The following is a 6,087-nucleotide window of genomic DNA, read 5'->3' as shown; positions in this document are numbered from 1 at the left end:
CTCGTGTCGTGGGTCACCCGTCGTCGCCTGCGTTCTGGAGCATGCCGCGTCACGCTAGAGCGCACGAGACCTGGCTGCATGGTTCGGCGTCGACGACCGTACCGGCTCGACATCCCCAGTGGCCAACGGGCATTGAACAGACCCTACCAAGATCGAGGAGTCCGAGCGATGGCTGACCCTGGGATCCTGGTGTTCTTGAGTATTTTGTGGTCTCCTTGCTGTTGCTGCATCCGCTTGACGTCGTGGCCTCTTGCAGTCCTTGGCGATGTGACAGAACCTTTGCAACGCAAGCACCGTGGCGGCAGCTTGCAAGTAGCGCGACGGTGGCTCTGCGACAAGTAGTTAAGGCATCTTCCCTCGAGGCCTCGAGGTCGGCCGAAAAGCAACTGGGGCGCCTGGCGGTGTGCTGGCGGCTACGCCTGGCTTGGTCGCGGCAGAACGTGCTGCCAGCCATCGGTGTCAGGCAGCGCGACGCGCCGGTTGCTGCTGACGCGAGGCCCCAAACGCTGCGCAGGGTGCGACAACCCGATCTGCGAAAAGGAGGCAGCCTGTCCTCCCGGCGTCGTCGGGGGAGCCGTGAACAAGCTGGGTACGTGGTCGTTCATGGCCGCGTCGACGCCGGCGTCCGCTCGTTCCGACCCTGCCTACGTCTTGATCTCTAATCCTAACCGGACCCAACGGTCTAGTTGGGTCTTTGATTCACGTCCTGATCGGAGGCGCCTAGCCTAACATGGCTGGAGGGCCCCTGTCACACTGCGCTATAAAAAAGAAGTGAGGGTTGGCGGCTCTAATCATGAGGTTGACCTGAGTCGAGCTCCCCACCAACACCAAAACCCTAATCCAATCAGAGAGGGGCGCAGCCAGTGACTGGAAGCCACCAGCCGCGCCGTCCGCTCCATCGACGTCGACGTCTTTATCGCCCTCTTCACCGACCGTCGCTGCCCGTGCGCAGACTACATCAACGAATGTGATGGCGTCCGCTGAACCGTCCCCTTTTGCGGTGTCAGGTTCAACACCTTCTCCCTTTCCTCTCTGTCTCTCTTTTGCTGGCCGGGCCGAAGGAACAGTACGAACTTGAGCCATTTTTTTGTTTTTTCTTTTTCCAGTAAAAGTCTTATCTCCTGGAAAATGAATAAATGGCTTAAAGAAAATAGAAAAGAGATTTGTCCTGTGGGCAAAGTTCATTAAATTGAATTATTTTTCTGCTGCGTATTTAAAGATGTAATTTTCATTATTAAATTCGAACCAACGGAAGAATTTAATTTTAAAAATGGATATGTTTTAATTGATTATAGTATTGTTATTATTCTGACCAACGTTTATTAATGGCAATATTATGATGAGTTCTTTGTCATACATTAATTCTATTTCTGCCCAATGGTGATGTGGATTTAATGTATAAACAGTTGTATGTTTTTATTTTAACAACGTTGGAATCAAGGCATACAATTGTTGTCATTATTTATGTTCTCACACTATATGAATTGTGTTTTCAGGCGGATACAACTTGATGGGTTGTATCAAAGAGATCCCACTCTCAAAGGTGACAACTACACAGAGTGGAAGAAAAAGATTGACCTGGTCTTCATCTTGGCTAAGGTGGACTGGGTAGTCACCTCACAGTGTCCCACTGAACCACAGACACCGGTGAGGAAAACAAACGAGGCCGATACCACTTGAGCAACAAAAGAGAAGGATTTTGCATCCCAAAGAATGACCTATGACCGCTTGGGCAACAAAAGCTGGGTACGTGGTCGTTCATGGCTGCGTCGACGCCGGCGTCCGCTCGTTCCTCCCCTGCCTACGTCTGAGTACGTAGAAAACGTGACTGAGTTGGTGCACGTGTACCTTCATCATGATTGGACCTCCAATCGGTGTCGTACATGGGCACTCATCCCATAGCATCGAGTCCTGCTCCAGCACCTCTGGACATGGCCACTGCATTCGTATAACCAATGCCCATCGTCGTGGAGGTCGTGTGCTCGCATTCGCAGACGTGGCTGCGACGAACAAGGCAGCATATGCATCTTTTATATATATATATTCAATTCAACTGTACTGCATCGGGATCCATACGTTACATATATTACTATTACATCTGCATCTTTCAGATCTTTATCTACAGAACATGGAGATTCTCTATGTCAATCCAAGCACGCAGCAGCATCGAATCACCAAAACAGCTTGCAATCATCGAAATCGATACCACTGCCACAGCTGCACAAAAAGAGGAATCGTATTATCAAGCATGAAGCATGAAGCAAGGAGACATAGCATTAAAAAAAAAAAGACCATGAGAAGAAAATGCTAACCACGAACTGAGCTCCCTCTGGATCTCACCAAAAAACCACGTTGGTAGATCGTACCAGTCAACCGAAGTTGCTTCTTTCAAAACTATTTCCAAGATCACAGGAGCACTTTCAAGTTGATCCACTGTCAATGGAAAGCTATTAGCATGGATGTACTCCTTTTAAAAATTGCATACATCTTAAAGCAACCCATTTAATTAATTAAATATTTTTGTAATTATTTCCCACTGTCCTGTCTGGGCTCAGCCCGTCCCAGCCCATCTCCGGCTCAATTGCACTCTAAACTCATCTGTCATCCATGACCTCCGTTCTGTTCCTGCACCTTCCGTTTCGTCGTGCGTAGGCAATCTGCGGCGGTGCTCCTTAGACGTCCTCTCGCCGCAGAAGGAGCTGCGTCAAAGCAAAGAAAAATCGAATCCAATCTCTGTTAGATTGATCTCTTGACCAATAAGTCCAACGGCCTATTGGGCCTTGGTCTCGCGCCCTGATCGGAGGCGCCCAACCCTACATGGTTGGTGGGCCCCCGTCGCACTGCGCTATATAAAGAGGTGGGGGCCGGCGGCTCAAAGCACGAGGTTCGCCGTGAGCCGTAAACCCCACCGACAAACCCTAGACCGATCTAAGAGGGCGCGCAGCCAGCGACGGGAAGCTCCGCTGATCCTCACCGTCGTCACTGCTACGCCCGACCGCACTGCATCGACGTCCGTGCAACCTCTACTCTACCCGTCGCTGCCCGTGTGCTGTCTCCATCACCGAACCAGCGATGGCCAGCACAACCGCAACTTCGTCTGAAGGCTCAAGTTCATCACCAGCACCTCTCTACCCTATCTCCCTCTCGATGTAGTGTACTAGGTCTAAATGTGCATGTGCTTCACGGATCTAAGTGTTCATCCGACTAGATCTACCCTAGTCGATCCACAGAATATTAACAATGGTACCAGAGCCTACTAGCAAGTAGATCTAGAACGGGTACCGATTAGAAAAGGAAAAGTTGATTAGATCCAGTGTGGATCTAAGCAGAATAGGGTCACCCGACGTTCGGTTGAACCCTAACTCGATCCGTCGGATCTGAGAAAAGATATGGTTCGGATGAACCCTAACCCTAATGAGGTTAAAGAAGAAGAAGGGCTCAGTTTTCATGCAAAGATCGAACCCTAAAACCCGAAGGTGATTCGGGGAAAAGAAAAACAGTGTCGTGACTAACCCTAACCCTAACCCTAATCGGGAAAATCGTGCAAAAATCCGAATCAAAGAAACCGAAAGGGGAAGAGGGTAGCATACCTCGCGTTTGCGCGGCACTGCAGTCACGCCGGAGCGTGGGAAAAAGATAGGCCGGCCGGGGGGCATAGCTCGCCGGGATCCGGCGCCCGCTCGGTGACTGACTGAGAAAGGAGAAGAACCGATTTCAAATCGGAAAAGCAAACCAAAACCCTAAAAGGAAGCCTACCTGGGCTTTTACCCCACCGCCGGCGGCATCGCCACCGCGCGGAAAGGAGACCGCGGCGTCGCTCCAGAATGGCGCGCGGGACAGAGCCAAGACGCACGCGCGGTCGCCGGCGGATGCGCTCAGGGCACCAACGCGAGGCCGCTCGACGGCGGCGCGCTCACCCAAAGGGGAGCGCGCGCACCGGCGAGGGGGCCCGCGGCGACGCCGTACTCTCTTTTCTCCGGCCGCCATGGACGGCTGACGCTGGTGCTCAGTCACTCGGATGCGGTGTGGAGAGAGAAGGGGAGGGAGAGAATGAACCTAGGGTTTCTGGAGGGGAGCGGCCGGTGCGTTTTTTATCCGGCCGAAAAGCAAGGAGAGCCGTCGGATGGAGATGGACGGCCACGAGCGACTGGGCCAGCGCCGCAGCCCAGGCGGGAAAGGGCGCGAGGCCGAAATCCCGGCCCAGGCCCAGGTTGCGGCCTGGGCGCGGGGGAGAGAGCGCCGCGCGGCTGGGCGCCGGGTGCGCTGGAGCGCGCGGATGGGCCGCGGCAGCTGGGCCGAGTGCGCTGGCGCGCGCGCGTGAGCAGGCCGTGGGCCGCGCGTGTGCTGGCTGGGCCGAAATGGTCAAATGAACAGAAAAGTCACAGTTTTTGTTTTTCTTATTTTCCAGAAAACAGTTTGATCAATTTGAATTGATTTTTTTTATGATAATTTTCTGTACAAAATTTATCCAACGATATTTTTTGTTCAGTAAATAGTAAATTTGCTTCTGGAAAATAGGAAAAAGATTATTAAATGTTAAAGTTTCCGCTGCGTATTTAAAGATGTAATTTTCATTATTAAATTCGAACCAACGGGAGAATTTCATTTTGAAAATGGATATGTTTTAAATTGATTATAATATTGTTGTTATTCTGACCAACGTTGATTAATGGCAATATTATAATGTTTTTGTTATACATTAATTATATTTCTGCCCAACGGTGATGTAGAATTAGTGTAGAAAATAATTGTATGTTTTAATTTTGACCAACGTTAAACTAAGGCATGCAATTATTGTTGTTATTTCTGTTCTCACTCTTTTTGAATTATGTTTTCAGGAGGATACAACTTGATGAGTTGTATCAAAGAGATCCCTACTCTAAAAGGTGATAACTATATTGAGTGGAAGAAAAAGATAGACCTGGCCTTTATCTTCGCTGAGGTGGACTGGGTTGTCACCACACCGTGCCCCAAAGAACCTGTGGCACCGGTGAGGGAGACAGATGAGACTGATACTGCATGGCAGAACAGAGAGCGAGATTTTGCTCCCGTAAAGATGTCCTATGACCTTGAGCATAGGAAATGGGTCACTGCCAACAAGAAGTGTTTGGCAGTGATAAAGAACACGATTGAGCCTGCCATTGTGGGCTCAATTCCAGACTGTGACACAGTCACAGAGTACCTAGATAGAATAAAGAGTCAGTTCACTGGCTCTTCAAAGACATATGCAACCCAGCTGATCAAGCAGCTGGTTACAGAAAGGTACTCTGATGGCGGCAGTGGCATTAGAGAGCACATATTGAGAATGAGCAATCTGGCATCTAAGCTCAAACCAATGGATTTGGCACTCAAGTATGAGTTCCTTATTCATTTGATTTTTGCTTCTTTGCCTAAAGAATTTGACACATTTGTTGTTAATTACAACATACAGCCTGAAAAATGGGATTTAGAAAAGCTCATTGCCATGTGTGTGCAGGAGGAGGAAAGAATAAAAGTTTCACAAGGTGGTTCTGTCAACTACCTAAAAGATAAGAAAAAGAACTATAATAACAGCTCTTCCTCCAAGTCATCTAGAAAAGGTCCCATGCAACAGTCTCAGAACCAGCAATTCCCAGTGGCCAAAGACCAGTGTCTCCACTGTAAGAAGACGGGACATTATAAAAAGAATTGTCCTGATTTCTTAAAGATGATAATGAAGAATAAAGGTGAGAACATTATTACGTTCGTAAATGAATCCTTGTATGTAAAGTTTTCAAAATCTACTTGGTGGATTGATTCAGGTGCAACTATTCATGTTGCTAATTCATTATAGGGATTCCGTTCGATGAGAACTTTGCAAAGAAGCGAAAGTTTCATTAAAGTCGCAAATGGAGTACAAGCAGATGTTGAGGCCGTTGGAGATCTTCCTCTAGAGCTTCCAGATGGCTTCATACTTTTTCTTAGAGATGTTCTTTATGTACCTTCTTTGCAAAGAAACCTTATTAGTGTATCAAAGTTGGACCATGATGGTTATGATTGTCATTTTGGAAATGGCAAATGCCGGATATTGTTTAATAATAAATGTGTTGGTCTTGCCTTCCGACAAGA

The sequence above is a fragment of the Miscanthus floridulus genome, chromosome 6 (genome assembly GCF_019320115.1).
Source record: "Miscanthus floridulus cultivar M001 chromosome 6, ASM1932011v1, whole genome shotgun sequence".
NCBI lineage: Eukaryota > Viridiplantae > Streptophyta > Magnoliopsida > Poales > Poaceae > Miscanthus > Miscanthus floridulus.
This window is presented reverse-complemented; position numbering follows the sequence as displayed.